The sequence below is a fragment of the Salvelinus namaycush genome, chromosome 37, assembly GCF_016432855.1.
Source record: "Salvelinus namaycush isolate Seneca chromosome 37, SaNama_1.0, whole genome shotgun sequence".
In the NCBI taxonomy this organism is placed as follows: domain Eukaryota; kingdom Metazoa; phylum Chordata; class Actinopteri; order Salmoniformes; family Salmonidae; genus Salvelinus; species Salvelinus namaycush.
Genome location: NC_052343.1, coordinates 29247468 through 29269268, shown reverse-complemented (window position 1 = coordinate 29269268; position 21801 = coordinate 29247468). Strand labels below are relative to the sequence as shown.

Below are 21801 nucleotides of genomic sequence, written 5' to 3'. Positions count from 1 at the left end.
CCTGGACAACTAGGTTTCCTCAAAGAGGAACTGTCAGTGGATGTGTCTCACCTGGACAACTAGGTTTCCTCAGAGAGGAGCTGTCAGTGGATGTGTCTCACCTGGACAACTAGGTTTCCTCAGACAGGAGCTGTCAGTGGATGTGTCTCACCTGGACAACTAGGTTTCCTCCGAGAGGAGCTGTCAGTGGATGTGTCTCACTCTCACCTGGACAACTAGGTTTCCTCAGAGAGGAGCTGTCAGTAGATGTGTCTCACCTGGACAACTAGGTTTCCTCAGAGAGGAACTGTCAGTGGATGTGTCTCACCTGGACAACTAGGTTTCCTCAGAGAGGAGCTGTCAGTGGATGTGTCTCACCTGGACAACTTCGTTTCCTCAGAGAGGAGCTGTCAGTGGATGTGTCTCACCTGGACAACTAGGTTTCCTCAGAGAGGAGCTGTCAGTGGATGTGTCTCACTCTCACCTGGACAACTAGGTTTCCTCAGAGAGGAGCTGTCAGTAGATGTGTCTCACCTGGACAACTAGGTTTCCTCAGAGAGGAACTGTCAGTGGATGTGTCTCACCTGGACAACTAGGTTTCCTCAGAGAGGAGCTGTCAGTGGATGTGTCTCACCTGGACAACTAGGTTTCCTCAGAGAGGAGCTGTCAGTGGATGTGTCTCACCTGGACAACTAGGTTTCCTCAGAGAGGAGCTGTCAGTGGATGTGTCTCACCTGGACAACTAGGTTTCCTCAGACAGGAGCTGTCACTGGATGTGTCTCACTCTCACCTGGACAACTAGGTTTCCTGAGAGGAGCTGTCAGTGGATGTGTCTCACCTGGACAACTAGGTTTCCTCAGAGAGGAGCTGTCAGTGGATGTGTCTCACCTAGACAACTAGGTTTCCTCAGAGAGGAGCTGTCAGTGGATGTGTCTCACCTGGTCAACTAGGTTTCCTCAGACAGGAGCTGTCAGTGGATGTGTCTCACCTGGACAACTAGGTTTCCTCAGAGAGGAGCTGTCAGTGGATGTGTCTCACCTGTACAACTAGGTTTCCTCAGACAGGAGCTGTCAGTGGATGTTTCTCACCTGGACAACTAGGTTTCCTCAGAGAGGAGCTGTCAGTGGATGTGTCTCACCTGGACAACTAGGTTTCCTCAGAGAGAAGCTGTCAGTGGATGTGTCTCACCTGGACAACTAGGTTTCCTCAGAGAGGAGCTGTCAGTGGATGTGTCTCACCTGGACAACTAGGTTTCCTCAGAGAGGAGCTGTCAGTGGATGTGTCTCACCTGAACAACTAGGTTTCCTCAGACAGGAGCTGTCAGTGGATGTGTCTCACCTGGACAACTAGGTTTCCTCAGAGAGGAGCTGTCATTGGATGTGTCTCACCTGGACAACTAGGTTTCCTCAGAGAGGAGCTGTCAGTGGATGTGTCTCACTCTCACCTTGACAACTAGGTTTCCTCAGACAGGAGCTGTCAGTGGATGTGTCTCACCTGGACAACTAGGTTTCCTCCGAGAGGAGCTGTCAGTGGATGTGTCTCACTCTCACCTGGACAACTAGGTTTCCTCAGAGAGGAGCTGTCAGTAGATGTGTCTCACCTGGACAACTAGGTTTCCTCAGAGAGGAACTGTCAGTGGATGTGTCTCACCTGAACAACTAGGTTTCCTCAGAGAGGAGCTGTCAGTGGATGTGTCTCACCTGGACAACTAGGTTTCCTCAGAGAGGAGCTGTCAGTGGATGTGTCTCACCTGGACAACTAGGTTTCCTCAGAGAGGAGCTGTCAGTGGATGTGTCTCACCTGGACAACTAGGTTTCCTCAGAGAGGAGCTGTCAGTGGATGTGTCTCACCTGGACAACTAGGTTTCCTCAGACAGGAGCTGTCAGTGGATGTGTCTCACCTGGACAACTAGGTTTCCTCCGAGAGGAGCTGTCAGTGGATGTGTCTCACTCTCACCTGGACAACTAGGTTTCCTCAGAGAGGAGCTGTCAGTAGATGTGTCTCACCTGGACAACTAGGTTTCCTCAGAGAGGAACTGTCAGTGGATGTGTCTCACCTGGACAACTAGGTTTCCTCAGAGAGGAGCTGTCAGTGGATGTGTCTCACCTGGACAACTAGGTTTCCTCAGAGAGGAGCTGTCAGTGGATGTGTCTCACCTGGACAACTAGGTTTCCTCAGAGAGGAGCTGTCAGTGGATGTGTCTCACCTGGACAACTAGGTTTCCTCAGAGAGGAGCTGTCAGTGGATGTGTCTCACCTGGACAACTAGGTTTCCTCAGAGAGGAACTGTCAGTGGATGTGTCTCACCTGGACAACTAGGTTTCCTCAGACAGGAGCTGTCAGTGGATGTGTCATACCTGGACAACTAGGTTTCCTCAGAGAGGAGCTGTCAGTGGATGTGTCTCACCTGTACAACTAGGTTTCCTCAGACAGGAGCTGTCAGTGGATGTGTCTCACCTGGACAACTAGGTTTCCTCAGAGAGGAGCTGTCAGTGGATGTGTCTCACCTGGACAACTAGGTTTCCTCAGACAGGAGCTGTCAGTGGATGTGTCTCACCTGGACAACTAGGTTTCCTCCGAGAGGAGCTGTCAGTGGATGTGTCTCACTCTCACCTGGACAACTAGGTTTCCTCAGAGAGGAGCTGTCAGTAGATGTGTCTCACCTGGACAACTAGGTTTCCTCAGAGAGGAACTGTCAGTGGATGTGTCTCACCTGGACAACTAGGTTTCCTCAGAGAGGAGCTGTCAGTGGATGTGTCTCACCTGGACAACTTGGTTTCCTCAGAGAGGAGCTGTCAGTAAATGTGTCTCACCTGGACAACTAGGTTTCCTCAGAGAGGAGCTGTCAGTGGATGTGTCTCACTCTCACCTGGACAACTAGGTTTCCTCAGAGAGGAGCTGTCAGTAGATGTGTCTCACCTGGACAACTAGGTTTCCTCAGAGAGGAGCTGTCAGTGGATGTGTCTCACCTGGACAACTAGGTTTCCTCAGACAGGAGCTGTCAGTGGATGTGTCTCACCTGGACAACTAGGTTTCCTCAGAGAGGAGCTGTCAGTGGATGTGTCTCACCTGGACAACTAGGTTTCCTCAGAGAGGAACTGTTAGTGGATGTGTCTCACCTGGACAACTAGGTTTCCTCAGAGAGGAACTGTCAGTGGATGTGTCTCACCTGGACAACTAGGTTTCCTCAGAGAGGAGCTGTCAGTGGATGTGTCTCACCTGGACAACTAGGTTTCCTCAGAGAGGAGCTGTCAGTGGATGTGTCTCACTCTCACCTTGACAACTAGGTTTCCTCAGACAGGAGCTGTCAGTGGATGTGTCTCACCTGGACAACTAGGTTTCCTCCGAGAGGAGCTGTCAGTGGATGTGTCTCACTCTCACCTGGACAACTAGGTTTCCTCAGAGAGGAGCTGTCAGTAGATGTGTCTCACCTGGACAACTAGGTTTCCTCAGAGAGGAACTGTCAGTGGATGTGTCTCACCTGAACAACTAGGTTTCCTCAGAGAGGAGCTGTCAGTGGATGTGTCTCACCTGGACAACTAGGTTTCCTCAGAGAGGAGCTGTCAGTGGATGTGTCTCACCTGGACAACTAGGTTTCCTCAAAGAGGAACTGTCAGTGGATGTGTCTCACCTGGACAACTAGGTTTCCTCAGAGAGGAGCTGTCAGTGGATGTGTCTCACCTGGACAACTAGGTTTCCTCAGACAGGAGCTGTCAGTGGATGTGTCTCACCTGGACAACTAGGTTTCCTCCGAGAGGAGCTGTCAGTGGATGTGTCTCACTCTCACCTGGACAACTAGGTTTCCTCAGAGAGGAGCTGTCAGTAGATGTGTCTCACCTGGACAACTAGGTTTCCTCAGAGAGGAACTGTCAGTGGATGTGTCTCACCTGGACAACTAGGTTTCCTCAGAGAGGAGCTGTCAGTGGATGTGTCTCACCTGGACAACTTCGTTTCCTCAGAGAGGAGCTGTCAGTGGATGTGTCTCACCTGGACAACTAGGTTTCCTCAGAGAGGAGCTGTCAGTGGATGTGTCTCACTCTCACCTGGACAACTAGGTTTCCTCAGAGAGGAGCTGTCAGTAGATGTGTCTCACCTGGACAACTAGGTTTCCTCAGAGAGGAACTGTCAGTGGATGTGTCTCACCTGGACAACTAGGTTTCCTCAGAGAGGAGCTGTCAGTGGATGTGTCTCACCTGGACAACTAGGTTTCCTCAGAGAGGAGCTGTCAGTGGATGTGTCTCACCTGGACAACTAGGTTTCCTCAGAGAGGAGCTGTCAGTGGATGTGTCTCACCTGGACAACTAGGTTTCCTCAGACAGGAGCTGTCACTGGATGTGTCTCACTCTCACCTGGACAACTAGGTTTCCTGAGAGGAGCTGTCAGTGGATGTGTCTCACCTGGACAACTAGGTTTCCTCAGAGAGGAGCTGTCAGTGGATGTGTCTCACCTAGACAACTAGGTTTCCTCAGAGAGGAGCTGTCAGTGGATGTGTCTCACCTGGTCAACTAGGTTTCCTCAGACAGGAGCTGTCAGTGGATGTGTCTCACCTGGACAACTAGGTTTCCTCAGAGAGGAGCTGTCAGTGGATGTGTCTCACCTGGACAACTAGGTTTCCTCAGAGAGGAACTGTCAGTGGATGTGTCTCACCTGGACAACTAGGTTTCCTCAGACAGGAGCTGTCAGTGGATGTGTCTCACCTGGACAACTAGGTTTCCTCAGAGAGGAGCTGTCAGTGGATGTGTCTCACCTGTACAACTAGGTTTCCTCAGACAGGAGCTGTCAGTGGATGTTTCTCACCTGGACAACTAGGTTTCCTCAGAGAGGAGCTGTCAGTGGATGTGTCTCACCTGGACAACTAGGTTTCCTCAGAGAGAAGCTGTCAGTGGATGTGTCTCACCTGGACAACTAGGTTTCCTCAGAGAGGAGCTGTCAGTGGATGTGTCTCACCTGGACAACTAGGTTTCCTCAGAGAGGAGCTGTCAGTGGATGTGTCTCACCTGAACAACTAGGTTTCCTCAGACAGGAGCTGTCAGTGGATGTGTCTCACCTGGACAACTAGGTTTCCTCAGAGAGGAGCTGTCATTGGATGTGTCTCACCTGGACAACTAGGTTTCCTCAGAGAGGAGCTGTCAGTGGATGTGTCTCACTCTCACCTTGACAACTAGGTTTCCTCAGACAGGAGCTGTCAGTGGATGTGTCTCACCTGGACAACTAGGTTTCCTCCGAGAGGAGCTGTCAGTGGATGTGTCTCACTCTCACCTGGACAACTAGGTTTCCTCAGAGAGGAGCTGTCAGTAGATGTGTCTCACCTGGACAACTAGGTTTCCTCAGAGAGGAACTGTCAGTGGATGTGTCTCACCTGAACAACTAGGTTTCCTCAGAGAGGAGCTGTCAGTGGATGTGTCTCACCTGGACAACTAGGTTTCCTCAGAGAGGAGCTGTCAGTGGATGTGTCTCACCTGGACAACTAGGTTTCCTCAGAGAGGAACTGTCAGTGGATGTGTCTCACCTGGACAACTAGGTTTCCTCAGAGAGGAGCTGTCAGTGGATGTGTCTCACCTGGACAACTAGGTTTCCTCAGAGAGGAGCTGTCAGTGGATGTGTCTCACCTGGACAACTAGGTTTCCTCAGAGAGGAGCTGTCAGTGGATGTGTCTCACTCTCACCTGGACAACTAGGTTTCCTCAGAGAGGAGCTGTCAGTGTCCCAAATTGCACCCTATCTCCTATGGTGTTCTACTTTTTACTAGATCTGGTCAAAAGTAGTGCACTAAATAGGGAATATGGTACCATTTGGGACTTGGGCGGTGTCTACCACAGCCTCATCACAGGCTGAGTGAGATACGATGGAGAGAAAAAGCGTGGAACTGGAAAAATACAACACCGGTGTGGATTCTGACAACTCCACCCACCCACCCACTCCAAACCAAACCTCTCAACGCCAGTCATACAACAATGCATCTCCAGTTTGTTTATTGACTTGCATTTATTACACTCTCCCTCGTTGAATAAACATGTATTACACTCTCCCTCATTGAATAAACATTTATTACACTCTCCCTCATTGAATAAACATATATTACACTCTCCCTCATTGAATAAACATGTATTATACTCTTTCTCATTTAATAAACATTTATTACACTCTCCCTCATTGAATAAACATATATTACACTCTCCCTCATTGAATAAACATGTATTATACTCTTTCTCATTTAATAAACATTTATTACACTCTCCCTCATTGAATAAACATTTATTACACTCTCCCTCATTGAATAAACATATATTACACTCTCCCTCATTGAATAAACATATATTACACTCTCCCTCATTGAATAAACATGTATTATACTCTTTCTCATTTAATAAACATGTATTACACTCTCCCTCATTGAATAAACATGTATTACACTCTCCCTCATTGAATAAACATGTATTACACTCTCCCTCATTGAATAAACATGTATTACACTCCCTCATTGAATAAACATGTATTATACTCTCCCTCATTGAATAAACATGTATTACACTCTCCCTCATTGAATAAACATTTATTAAACTCTCCCTCATTGAATACATTTTTTTACACACTCCCTCATTGGATAAACATTTATTACACTCTCCCTCCTTGAATAAACATGTATCATACTCTCCCTCATTGAATAAACATTTATTACACTCTCCCTCATTGAATAAACATTTTGGGGGTTTGAACTATTTAAACCTCAGCAGCCATGTTGTAAAAATAGATAGAAACACTTACAGCAGATGGACTTGCGTGAGTACTGAGCCGCTTGGCTTTGAAGGGCTGATGCACAATGAGAGGATTGCTAAGTTCACTAAGGAGGAATTTTTTAACACGTTTCCAGATAAACAACTTGGCCGAATCCATCTTTTGTATCCAAACAGAACAGAGGCAGTGTAGCTACGTCTCCCCCTCGGCAATGCTCTGTCAGGCAAGAGTAGAGAGTGCTGTAGAAGGAGGCACGGGGGAGCAGAGCTCCCATCATCGACGGGCGAGGCGAGGCGGAGGTCATCCACTGCCCTGCGGGCTAGCTCATTTCCATGCATTTTGGGGTGGAACCTGAACACAGCCCTGTTCCACTTCTCTAACAGCAGGATGTCATTTACATAACTGATGAAATATGATATTAACACAAGCTGGCGCTCACTCTGTTTCTGGGTTGAAATACACAGTTATCTGGAGACTTGGGTCCATGTTGTATAAGCCCAGTTAAGGAACCTTGGTCTTCTGGAATAACATGACTTTTTGACTTTTTTAATATAATTGACGTCTCACAGGATCTTTGAATTCATTTGTTTTGGAATACTCAGCAGATAAGACACTTATTCAAACGTATAACACTATCTTAATCAGATTGAGATCCAAATATATCCAATTATTTGGTCATTAAATTTGGTCACATACACACACATACTGTACATGGAATATCCTGCCAAGCAAAATCAACAACAAATACTACAACAACTAGCAGCATATGCTCCCTTCCAAAGGACCTGTGTTTGTGTGGCTATTTTTACATATGAAAAACCTCTCTCTCTCTCTCTCTCCATCACTAGTTTGTTTGTGCCTGGCACAGAGTGCCGGTGCGGTGTGTCTCTCCTCCTAGGCCCTGGCCTGGCATATGCTCAGTGAGCGGTTGGCCCGTTGCCACATGCAACAGCGCTGCCCTACGCTCCGGCACAGCTCCCAGCCACCTGTGCTCTCTCCCCAGAGCGGAGCGGCAGACCGGGGTCGCCGGCGGCAGCCACACTGGACCCACCGCACCTGTGACTGCTGGGAACCAAGTCCCTATAGTCAAGATTGCCTCCTCACAGTACTAGTCTCACACAACAACAACCCTGATTAAAATTCCAGAACCATTCCTGGAGTAAATCAACATTGAGTTCCTCACCACGTATGAGAGCGAATTCAGATGTGTCAGACGTGTGTGTGTGTGTGTGTGTGTGTGTGTGTGTGTGTGTGTGTGTGTGTGTGTGCGTGCGTGCGTGCGTGCGTGCGTGCGTGCGTGCGTGCGTGCGTGCGTGCGTGCGTGCGTGCGTGCGTGCGTGCGTGCGTGCGTGTGTGTGTCGACGGTAGAAGGTCAGGGAGCAGCAGGCAGAGCATGGAAACAGGCAGTGAATACATGTACAGTTTATGGGCTGTGAAATGTGAACAGCGTTTCAATGATTATAGCCAGGCTACACCAGACATGTCATCGTGAAAAACTACTCCCCAGAATAGCAATGATGCTTTAAAGTCTACCCACAGTAGATGTTAGATCCCCTTTACTGAAAGTGGCGTTTATGTACCAGGAAACATTGTTTTATCTCCATAGCAACATTTAAAGGATAAGATAATACAATTCAAATGAAAACGTCTGTTGCATTGACCCACGTAAATTTGTTTTTATTTATTTATTTTAGCCTCTCCGGATGTGCTCGCTCTCAGTATTGTCATTCAGCAGACAGCGCCACTAAGTGTCAATACAATCAGATTAAAGGGCATAACGCTGACAGAATGGCACACATCTCACTCTAGCTCTACCAATCACAAGCAGATATGAGTCATCCTGGTCAAACGTCAGTTACGTTTCCAAAGCCGCCCTAGTCCCTCTATAGTGCCCTACTCTGGTCAACAGTAGTGCACTATAAATGGAATGGGGAACCATTTGGGATGCGCTCATTGTTGATACAATGTTCTTAAGAGCATAGTGTCTGTCCTTCAGTGGACCAATTAGAGCAACATGCCAACCTCAATCAGCTGCTGCCTCAGGTTAGATGTCTATCAGGAACATGACCTTTCTCACCACTGCTATCAGCGAATGACAGCCCTGACCAGCTTGGCTCACCGTCCATAGAAATCTGTGTCAAAATGGCACCCTATTCCCTTTACAGGGCAATACTTTAGTCAAAAGTAATCCACTATTATTGGAATCTGGTGTCATGTGGGACGCACCCTAAATCTTCCATAGACGTTCTCCGTTATTGTTGATGGTCCTGAGTATTGACATGTGTATTGGTATGGACAGTGTATTGGTATAGACAGTGTATTGGTATAGACAGTGAATCGGTATGGACAGTGTATTGGTATGGACAGTGTATTGGTATAGACAGTGAATCGGTATGGACAGTGTATTGGTGTGGACAGTGTATTGGTGTGGACAGTGTATTGGTATGGACAGTGTATTGGTATAGACAGTGTATTGGTATGGACAGTGTATTGGTATACACAGTGTATTGGTGTGGACAGTGTATTGGTGTGGACAGTGTATTGGTATAGACAGTGTATTGGTATGGACAGTGTATTGGTATAGACAGTGTATTGGTGTGGACAGTGTATTGGTATAGACAGTGTATTGGTATAGACAGTGTATTGGTATAGACAGTGTATTGGTATGGACAGTGTATTGGTGTGGACAGTGTATTGGTATAGACAGTGTATTGGTATGGACAGTGTATTGGTATAGACAGTGTATTGGTGTGGACAGTGTATTGGTATAGACAGTGTATTGGTATAGACAGTGTATTGGTATAGACAGTGTATTGGTATGGACAGTGTATTGGTATGGACAGTGTATTGGTATAGACAGTGTATTGGTGTGGACAGTGTATTGGTGTGGACAGTGTATTGGTATAGACAGTGTATTGGTATGGACAGTGTATTGGTATGGACAGTGTATTGGTATGGACAGTGTATTGGTATGGACGGTGTATTGGTATGGACAGTGTATTGGTGTGGACAGTGTATTGGTATGGACGGTGTATTGGTATGGACAGTGTATTGGTGTGGACAGTGTATTGGTATGGACAGTGTATTGGTATGGACAGTGTATTGGTATAGACAGTGTATTGGTGTGGACAGTGTATTGGTATGGACAGTGTATTGGTATAGACAGTGTATTGGTATGGACAGTGTATTGGTATGGACAGTGTATTGGTATGGACAGTGTATTGGTATGGACGGTGTATTGGTATGGACAGTGTATTGGTGTGGACAGTGTATTGGTATGGACGGTGTATTGGTATGGACAGTGTATTGGTGTGGACAGTGTATTGGTATGGACAGTGTATTGGTATAGACAGTGTATTGGTATGGACAGTGTATTGGTATGGACGGTGTATTGGTATGGACAGTGTATTGGTGTGGACAGTGTATTGGTATGGACAGTGTATTGGTATGGACAGTGTATTGGTGTGGACAGTGTATTGGTATGGACAGTGTATTGGTATGGACAACATATGGTGGTGAATAGGCCTAAACAGTGTCGAGTAAGACTTTCTTCCTATTTGTCCAATTTGTTCACTGTGTATCGCATGACCTCCTGAATCGTCAAGGAACGTACCCTGATTTTATTTATTTAATTTATCCAGAGAAGTCAGGCAGAGAACAAAATCTTATTTATGACGCACTTTCATCTGATGGTGGAGCTCATATCTGCCCTATGTTTTATCCACATTATTACCTCAGTGCGGTGCAGAGCAGGGCAGATCTGATAGGCCCACTGTGTCGGTGCCTTATCAGGCCTGCCCATCTGGAACAGGGAGGCGTGAGCTTCAGGTTTGCGTGCAAACGGAGGAGTCAAACAAAAGTGAAGGGGAAGAGGAGCACTGATTGCTATCCTGGCTGTAGCAGCCATAAGGGCTGCCTCGCTGCCTCACTGCCTCCCTGCCTCACTGCTTCCCTGCCTTCCCGCCTCACTGTCTCCCTGAATCACAATATGAGTCTGTCTCGAATGTCACCCTACTTCCTACAGTTGAATTCGGAAGTTTACATACACCTTAGCCAAATACATTTAAACTCAGTTTTTCACAATTTCTGACATTTAATCCTAGTAAAAATTCCCTGTCTTAGGTCAGTTAGGATCACCACTTTATTTTAAGAATGTGAATCGTCAGAATAATAGTAGAGAGAATGATTTATTTCAGCTTTTATTTCTTTCATCACATTCCTAGTTGGTCTGAAGTTTACATACACTTTATCTTGGGTCAAACGTTTCGGGTAGCCTTCCACAAGCTTCCCACAATAAGTTGGGTGAATTTTGGCCCATTCCTCCTGACAGAGCTGGTGAACTGAGTCAGGTTTGTAGGCCTCCTTGCTCGCACACGCTTTTTCAGTTCTGCCCACAAATTTTCTATAGGATTGAGGTCAGGGCTTTGTGATGGCCACTCCAATACCTTGACTTTGTTGTCTTAAGCCATTTTGCCACAGCTTTGGAAGTATGCTTGGGGTCATTGTCCATTTGGAAGACCCATTTGCGACCAAGCTTTAACTTCCTGACTGATGTCTTGAGATGTTGCTTCAATATATCCACATAATTTTCCTTCCTCATGAAGCCATCTATTTTGTGAAGTGCACCAGTCCCTCCTGCAGCAAAGCACCCCCACAACATGATGCTGCCACCCCCATGCTTCATGGTTCGGATGAGGTTCTTCGGCTTGCAATCCTCCCCCTTTTTCCTCCAAACAATGATGTTCATTATGGCCAAACAATTCTATATTTGTTTCATCAGACCAGAGGACATTTCTCCAAAAAGTACAATCTTTGTCCCCATGTGCAGTTGCAAACCGTAGTCTGGCTTTTTTATGGAGGTTTTGGAGCAGTGGCTTCTTCCTTGCTGAGCGGCCTTTCAGGTTATGTCGATATAGGACTCGTTTTACTGTGGATATAGATACTTTTGTACCCGTTTCCTCCAGCATCTTCACAAGGTCCTTTGCTGTTGTTCTGGGATTGATTTGAACTTTTTGCACCAAAGGACATTCATCTCTAGGAAACAGAACACGTCTCCTTCCTGAGCGGTATGACGGCTGCGTGGTCCCATGGTGTTTATACTTGCATACTATTTTTTGTACAGATGAACGTGGTACCTTCAGGCGTTTGGAAATTACTCCCAAGGATGAACCAGACTTGTGGAAGTCTACAAAAAAAATTCTGAGGTCTTGGCTGATTTCTTTTGATTTTCCCATTTTTCCACTGAGTTTGAAGGTAGGCCTTGAAATACATCCACAGGTACACCTCCAATTGACTCAAATTATGTCAATTAGCCTATCAGAAGCTTCTAAAGACATGACATAATTTTCTGGAATTTTCCAAGCTGTTTAAAGGCACAGTCAATTTAGTGTATGTAAACTTCTGACCCACTGGAATTGTGATACAGTGAATTATAAGTGAAATAATCTGTCTGTAAACAATGGTTGGAAAAATTCCTTGTGTCATGCACAAAGTAGTCCTAAATTCCTTGCCAAAACTATAGTTTGTTAACAAGAAATTTGTGGAGTGGTTGAAAAGCGAGACTCCAACCTAAGTGTATGTAAACTTCCGACTTCAACTGTATATAGTGCACTACTGTTGACCAGGGCCCATAGGACCAGGGCCCATATAACCAGGGCCAGGGCACATAGGACCAGGACCCATAGGACCAGGACCCATAGGATCAGGGCCCATAGGACCAGGACCCATAGGACCAGGACCCATAGTACCAGGGCCAGGGCACATGGGACCAGGGCCCATAGGACCAGGACCCATAGTATCAGGGCCCATAGGACCAGGACCCATGGTACCAGGACCCATATAACCAGGGCCAGGGCACATAGGACCAGGACCCATAGAACCAGGGCCCATAGAACCAGGGCCAGGGCACAAAGGACCAGGGCCCATAGTACCAGGGCCCATAGGACCAGGGCACATAGGACCAGGGCCCATTGGACCAGGACCAGGGCCCATAGGACCAGGGCACATAGGACCAGGGCCCATAGGACCAGGACCCATAGGACCAGGGAACATGGTACCAGGCTCCATAGAACCAGGGCCCATAGAACCAGGGCCAGGGCACATAGGACCAGGGCACATAGGACCAGGGCACATAGAACCAGGGCCCATAGAACCAGGGCTCATAGGACCAGGGCATATAGGACCAGGACCCATAGGATCAGGGCCCATAGAACCAGGACCAGGGCACATAGGACCAGGGCCCATAGGACCAGGACCCATAGTATCAGGGCCCATAGGACCAGGCTCCATAGGACCCATAGGACCAGGACCCATAGAACCAGGGCCCATAAGACCCATAGGACCAGGGCCCATAGGACTCTGGTCAAAAGTAGTGCACTATACAGCGCATTCGGAAAGCATTCAGACCCATTCCCTTTTTCCATTTTGTTACGTTACAGCCTTATTCTCAAATGGATTTAAAAATCCCTCCTCAATCTACACACAATACCCCATAATGACAAAGCAAAAACTGTTTTTTAGACATTTTTGCAAATCTATTCAAAATAAAAAACAGAAATACTTTATTTACATAAGTATTCAGACCCTTTGCTATAAGACTCAAAATTGAGCTCAGATGCATCCTGTTTCCATTGTTCATCCTTGAGATGTTTCTACAACTTGATTGAACTCTTTGGCCTGATGCCAGGCGTCACGTCTGTAGGAAACCTGCCACCATCCCTATGGTGAAGCGTGCTGTGGGGATATTTTTCAACGGCAGGGATTGGGAGACTAGTCATGACTAAGGGGAAGATGAACGGAGCAAAGTACAGAGAGATCCTTGATGAAAACCTGCTCCAGAACGCTCAGGACCGGTGCGAACTGGTTCAGACTGGTGTGAAGGTTCACCGTCCAACAGGACAACGACCCTAAGCACACAGCCAAGACAACGCAGAAGTGGCTTCAGAACAAGTCTCTCAATGTCCTTGAGTGGCCCAACCAGAGCCCGGACTTGAACCCGATCGAACATCTCTGGAGAGACCGAAAAATAGCTGTGCAGTGATGCTCTACCACCCAACCTGACAGAGCTTGAGAGGATCTACCGTGAAGAATCGGAAAAACTCCCCAAATACAGGTGTGCCAAGCTTGTAGTGTCATACCCAAGAAGACTTAAGGCTGTAATCGTTGCCAAAGGTGCTTCAACAAAGCACTGAGTAAAGGGTCTGAATACTTATGTAAATGTGATATTTCTTCTTTTTTTTTTATATACATTAGCAAACATTTCTAAAACCATATTTTTGCTTCGTCATTATGGGGTATTGTGTGTAGATTGATGAGGGGGGAAAAAACAATTTCATATTTTTCAATACAATTTCATTTTAGAATAAGGCTGTAACCTAACAAAATGTGGAAAAAGTCAAGGGGTCTGGAAACTTTCAGAATGCACTGTATAGGGAATAGGGTGCCTTTGGGCCGAAACCTGGTCTGTTGAGGATGAGAGGTGAATATCAGAGATATTCTCCCAGTTCTGGACAAAATGGTGATTTGTGATCCCCATTGCTGTCATAGGGTATGATTGGCTAGGATATAGATTTAAACTATATTTCTCCAAACTTGAGTGGAAAATGTGTTTATTTTGTAACTCTAAAAGTGATCATGATAATCCCTTTAGAGATCATGTCTCCCTGAGCATTCAAGATCCGTTCATCATATTTGAGTTTTGCTCAAGGTAAAGCAACATCAAAACAAAATGAACAGACACTCCTCAGGGGTTTCATTTTCTATCCAAGAGGTCCTTCATCTGAGGGCCATGGTTTAGGCTGGCATGGCACACACCTGACCCTGCGCCGCCCCCGTCCCCTGACCACGCCACCCAGGCTGACAATATGCCACGCTCCGGTGCCTCCGTCACTACCCAGGTGCCTCTACAACAAGCCCACCTCCCCCCAACCTGACCTGACCTGACCTATCCAAACATTGCCAAACCTGGGATATAGGGGGCCCCAGGATCAGATGGTTGATGGTTCCCCAGGTTCTGTTTTGGAGATGGATGGAAACCTTCCAGGTGACGTGCTGGGGAGTGGGAAAAGGCAGCAGGCTGAGCTACTGTAGGTTAGGTTGACGTCAGAGGGAAGCCATTAGCTAGACGTATGGGGCTCATCGTGACCCATCTGTTAGGATTAGAGGTCTGCTGTTCCCTGGGTATCTATACTGTACTGTAGGTCACTGTCTGTCTGCTGCTACCTGGGTATCTATACTGTACTGTAGGTCACTGTCTGTCTGCTGCTACCTGGGTATCTATACTGTACTGTAGGTCACTGTCTGTCTGCTGCTACCTGGGTATCTATACTGTACTGTAGGTCACTGTCTGTCTGCTGCTACCTGGGTATCTATACTGTACTGTAGGTCACTGTCTGTCTGCTGCTACCTGGGTATCTATACTGTACTGTAGGTCACTGTCTGTCTGCTGCTACCTGGGTATCTATACTGTACTGTAGGTCACTGTCTGTCTCCTGCTTCCTGGGTATCTATACTGTACTGTAGGTCTCTGTATGTCTGCTGCTACCTGGGTATCTATACTGTACTGTAGGTCACTGTCTGTCTGCTGCTACCTGGGTATCTATACTGTACTGTAGGTCACTGTCTGTCTGCTGCTACCTGGGTATCTATACTGTACTGTAGGTCACTGTCTGTCTGCTGCTACCTGGGTATCTATACTGTACTGTAGGTCACTGTCTGTCTGCTGCTACCTGGGTATCTATACTGTACTGTAGGTCACTGTCTGTCTCCTGCTTCCTGGGTATCTATACTGTACTGTAGGTCTCTGTATGTCTGCTGCTACCTGGGTATCTATACTGTACTGTAGGTCACTGTCTGTCTGCTGCTACCTGGGTATCTATACTGTACTGTAGGTCACTGTCTGTCTGCTGCTACCTGGGTATCTATACTGTACTGTAGGTCACTGTCTGTCTGCTGCTACCTGGGTATCTATACTGTACTGTAGGTCACTGTCTGTCTGCTGCTACCTGGGTATCTATACTGTACTGTAGGTCACTGTCTGTCTGCTGCTACCTGGGTATCTATACTGTACTGTAGGTCTCTGTATGTCTGCTGCTACCTGGGTATCTATACTGTACTGTAGGTCTCTGTCTGTCTGTTGCTACCTGGGTATCTATACTGTACTGTAGGTCACTGTCTGTCTGCTGCTACCTGGGTATCTATACTGTACTGTAGGTCACTGTCTGTCTGTTGATACCTGGGTATCTATACTGTACTGTAGGTGAACCCCGCCCACCTGGCTGGCACATAAAACGGTGAATCCCGCCCACCTGGCTGGCACATAAAACGATGAACTCCGCCCACCTGGCTGGCACATAAAACGGTGAACCCCGCCCACCTGGCTGGCACATAAAACGGTGAATCCCGCCCACCTGGCTGGCACATGAAACGGTGAACTCCGCCCACCTGGCTGGCACATAAAACGGTGAACCCCGCCCACCTGGCTGGCACATAAAACGGTGAACCCCGCCCACCTGGCTGGCACATAAAACGGTGAACCCCGCCCACCTGGCTGGCACATCAGCCTCAATCAAACGCTCAAAGTGTTTGAAAGAAACTAAATGCTATTTGAACCCAGGTCAGGTCTGGAGGACTCCATCAGAGCACAAGACAGGTTTGTTTATATATGAGCTGAGTAGCTAGGCTCAGGTCAACAGATGGTCTCTTTAGGTTAGTTCTGTCTGCTGTTACTGAGGCCTCGTCGGACATAGTCTACGCTGGGAAGTCCCTTGCCTGTATCATACACAGTACTGGCATTTCATTTGGTTTTGAGATCAAATGATGGGTGAATGAATTTGGTCTCAAATGAGATGTTTCATTTAAAACTGTATGCAATGAAAAGTTTAATCTTCTTAAAATGTTAGATAGCCGTATATATAAGTCCTTATTACAGATGAACTGCCTATTATACAGTATTCTAGATTATAATGTGACTAAATGTTGTTATAATAAACTGGAATTATATCTATCCTTGTTTACAGATTTCTTGTTTACTTGAGTGATGGTTTCCCATGATTTGTTAAGCATGGCCTTAATTTCCACTCCCGGTTTATATGCTGGCAGGCTGAAGTGTTATGTTTTGAATTTGGGATCCAGGAGGATAAATCAAGCGTTCTGGCACAGAATCCAGTCCATGAGCAGTCAGTGTGCACACTGTCATATCTCTCCCTGTTGCTAATACAATCTACCTCTCCTACACGACAGCATTGCCATCTGTGAAAGACAGAGACAGAGGGACACAAATTATTGGTAATTGAATCTACTGCAAATATGTATTGGAAACAGTCGTTCACTTTCCTTTGTCTGACAATGATATCTGAATCCAGTGTCTTGCAGTGGCATGGCTCATGTTGTTTTTTTCCATGGGATCAGGAGGAGGAAGAGGAGGAGGTGCTATCCTAGCATTCTAGCAGGCCAGGCAGCGTGTCAATAGGCTCTCCTACAGGTCATGTTAAGCCCACGGTTGGAGGTTGGAGCCTTGCCTTGCCTTGCCGTCACCAGGGGTCTGGCCTACCAAAGCAGCCTGGGCTGGGGTTTGGTGCTGGGCCGGGACTGCATGGGGATGGGGCAGAAGCTGTGGGGCTGGGGCTACGGCTGGGGAGCTGTAGCTGGGGCTGGGGACCTGTAGCTGGGGCTGGGGAGCTGTACAGTTGCTGGGGCTGGGGAGCTGTAGCTGGGGCTGGGGCTGGGGAGCTGTACAGTTGCTGGGGCTAAGGCTGGGGAGCTGTACAGTTGCTGGGGCTGGGGAGCTGTACAGTTGCTGGGGCTGGGGAGCTGTAGCTGGGGCTGGGGCTAAGACTGGGGAGCTGTAGCTGGGGCTGTGGAGCTGTAGCTGGGGCTAAGGCTGGGGAGCTGTAGCTGAGGCTGGGGCTGGGGCTAAGGCTGCGGACCTGTAGCTGGGGCTGGGGACCTGTAGCTGGGGCTGGGGACCTGTAGCTGGGGCTGGGGCTGGGGCTAAGGCTGGGGACCTGTAGCTGGCGCTGGGGAGCTGTAGCTGGGGCTGGGGACCTGTAGCTGGGGCTGGGGAGCTGTAGCTGGGGCTGGGGACCTGTAGCTGGGGCTGGGGAGCTGTAGCTGGGGCTGGGGAGCTGTACAGTTGCTGGGGCTGTGGAGCTGTAGCTGGGGCTAAGGCTGGGGACCTGTAGCTGGGGCTGGGGACCTGTAGCTGGGGCTGGGGAGCTGTAGCTGGGGCTGGGGAGCTGTACAGTTGCTGGGGCTGTGGAGCTGTAGCTGGGGCTGGGGAGCTGTAGCTGGGGCTGGGGCTAAGGCTGGGGACCTGTAGCTGGGGCTGAGGACCTGGGTCTGGGGACCTGTAGCTGGGGCTGGGGAGCTGTACAGTTGCTGGGGCTGGGGAGCTGTAGCTGGGGCTAAGGCTGGGGAGCTGTACAGTTGCTGGGGCTGTGGAGCTGTAGCTGGTGCTGTGGAGCTGTAGCTGGGGCTAAGGCTGGGGAGCTGTAGCTGGGTCTGGGGCTAAGACTGGGGAGCTGTAGCTGGGGCTAAGGCTGGGGACCTGTAGCTGGGGCTAAGGCTGGGGAGCTGTAGCTGGGGCTAAGGCTGGGGACTTGTAGCTGGGGCTAAGGCTGGGGACCTGTAGCTGGGGCTGAAGTTCTGGGCCTGTAGCTTGGGCTAAGGTTGGGACTGGGGCTGGGGCAGAAGCTGTGGGCCTGTAGCTCGGGCTAAGGTTGGGACTGGGGCTCGGGCAGAAGCTGTGGTGCCGGGGCTGGGGCTGGGGTTGCTTGGGGCTTAGGGCTGGATTTCCAGTAAATGGTGGTCCTGCGAGGAGCTGTGGTAGACGGTGGCTAACCAGTTTGTAGTAATTACAGGGCTTCTTTTAGACTGCCGGGCCCGGCCTGGCTTTGGCCTGGATTCAGGGAAATCACATCCCAGATGGTACTCTCTTAAAACTAAAACCAAGAAAATCCACCATAAAAGTTGGATGGGTCAACTACTACTGCTGCTGAAAGGACAGAGTCCTCTCTTCTACTTTCCTTTAATTCAAGTAATTTACACTAACACTGTGATCTGTGAAAAACACATTTGTTGACATTGTGACGTCAATGGAGACACCTTTGCTATTCCTAAAGTATGTACATCACTAACTAATTAAAGGAGAAAATATACAATACATTTGACAGTTTTGTTTTGCTTGTATTCAGGGTCTGGTTGCTATGCATGTTGCTATCAAATGACCGGTCACGTACCTATCATATTAGCCACTACTTTCATTAGAGATATTCAGCATACACTGTAGATAAAGAAGCTATTGCCTTAGGTCGCGCATACCATGTCACAAACATCAAACATTTAATGTTTCCACATGAGAGTCCTGCCTACAGTCACCTAACCACTGGAGTTTCCCTGAGGTTGGAACAAAGCGGTTAAAAAACTGGCAGCAGGCAGGCTGTGAGCTAGCTAGCTTGCTTTCCACACAGCAGCACTGCCCTAGCTGAATATGCACTAGGGCGCTAGCTAGCTACATTCTGCTGAGTACTTCTAAGGAGATTAGAGCGTGGAACTGTCTGCAGCCCTGCAGATTGTCAGCACACAGTGAGAGAGAGGATACACGATGCACCAAATGAATTCTCAACAACTGCAGTACAAACAAAGCTGTGGCCAATTAGGCTCTGTGAACAGACAGTGCACCGCTAGACCAGACCATTGTCTTAACAGCACTCAGGGAGAAAATAAACACAGGCCAGCAAGGTTAAAGATTGAAAGGCCGGGATTCAATCCAAGGCATGCTATAGGGCAGAGCACTATATAGCTAGCTGACGATGCGCCTTTAAAAACATTTTCCCCAACGTTCTCAGATCGCATTCATAATTAATGCTGTGCATTCCGGCTCAACCGTGAATTACCTTTAAACTCTATTATAGTGTTCTGTTAATGTGTGCTGTGATAAGCAGTGGAGGAAAGTACTTTAAGTAAAAATACCTTAAAGTACTACCTAAGTAGTTTTTTGGGGTATCTGTACATTACTTTACTATTTATATTTTGGACTACTTTTAGTTTTACTCCACTACATTCCTAAAGAAAACCATGTACTGTTTACTCTATACATTTCCCCTGACACTCAAAAGTACTCATTTTGAATGCTTAGCACATTGTGAATGCTTAGCAGGACAGGAAAATGGTCCAATTCACACACTTATCAAGAGAACATCCCTGGTCATCTCTACTGCCTCTGATTTGACGGACTCACTAAACACACATGCTTTGATTGTAAATGATGTCTGAGTGTTGGAGTGTCCAGCACTGGTGAGAAGTGTGAGTGAGCACTTGAAGTCCAGATGTGATGATCCAATCATCTGGTAAAAGGAGATTGTCTTAGCGCACTATTGTGATATCATCAATCTATAGTTGATGGTTAATGACTCATTGCGCATGAAATAATAACTAATATCCTTTGGATTCCTGTCATGATATTTGTTATACCCATTGCACTTCATAACATTCTCACCTCAAAATCATCCCCTTCTAGCTTCTTCACTCAATCCTGATTCAATGATCACTACTAGCCCTAATAGTTCCACCATGGACGTGTCCTAAATGGCAGCCTATTACCTCTTCCCTATATAATGCATTGTATTACTTTTGACAAGGGCCCTTCTGTAGTAGTACACAATATAGGGAATAGGGTGTCATTTGGGACACAGAATGTGACAAGTACTGGTATTGATAGGGCACCGCCTATCTCTCACACACTAAATCATCCCTTAGCCTATGACAAACTAGGCCTGAGCTAACCACCACTACCACTACTACTACTACCACCACCACCACCCCCACCACTACTACTACCACCACCACAACCACCACTACTACTACCACCACCACTAACACTACCACCACTACCACCACTACTTCCACCACTACTATTACTACCACCACCACTAACACAACCACCACTACCACCACTACTACTACCACCACCCCCACCACTACTACTACCACCACCACTAACACTACCACCACTACCACCACTACTTCCACCACTACTATTACTACCACCACCACTAACACAACCACCACTACCACTACTACTACTACCACCACCCCCACCACTACTACTACCACCACCACAACCACCACTACTACTACCACCACCACTAACACTACCACCACTACCACCACTACCACCACTACCACCACTACCACCACTACCACCACTACTACTACCACCACCACAACCACCACTACTACTACCACCACCACTAACACTACCACCACTACCACCACTACTTCCACCACTACTATTACTACCACCACCACTAACACAACCACCACTACCACCACTACTACCACCACCACTACAACTACAATCAAATGTATTTATAAAGCCCTTCTTACATCAGCTGATGTCACAAAGTGTTGTACAGAAACCCAGCCTAAAAACCCAAACAGCAAGCAATGCAGGTGTAGAAGCACGGTGGCTAGGGAAAACTCCATAGAAAGGCCAGAACCTAGGAAGAAACCTAGAGAGGAACCAGGCTATGAGGGGTGGCCAGTCCTCTACTAGCTGTGCCAGGTGGAGATTATAACAGAACATGGCCAAGCTGTTCAAATGTTCATATATGACCAGCAGGGTCAAATAATAGTAATCACAGTGGTTGTCGAGGGTGCAACAGGTCAGCACCTCAGGAGTAAATGTCAGTTGGCTTTTCATAGCCGATCATTCAGAGTATCTCAACCGCTCCTGCTGTCTCTAGAGAGTTGAAAACAGCAGGTCTGGGACAGGTACAGCAGGTCACTACCTCCTCTACTACCACCACCACCAGTACCACTACTACTACCACCACCACTACCACCACCACTACTACCACCACCACTACTACCATCACTACCAACACTACCACTACCACCACCACTTCCACCACCACTTCCACCACCAGTACCACTACTACCACCACTACCAACACTACCACTACCACTACCATCACTACCACTACCACCACCACCACGACCACCACTACCAACACTACTACTACCACCACCACTACCACCACCATCACTACCACCACCGGTATTACCTCTACTACCACCACCACTACAAC

General features: G+C 47.7%; 1 pseudogene; it reads right to left on the bottom strand.

Annotated features, from left to right (window-relative positions):
• Positions 1–17241: 17241 nt before the first annotated feature.
• The window catches only part of LOC120030961, a 31020-nt pseudogene continuing 26460 nt past the window's right edge, over positions 17242–21801 (bottom strand).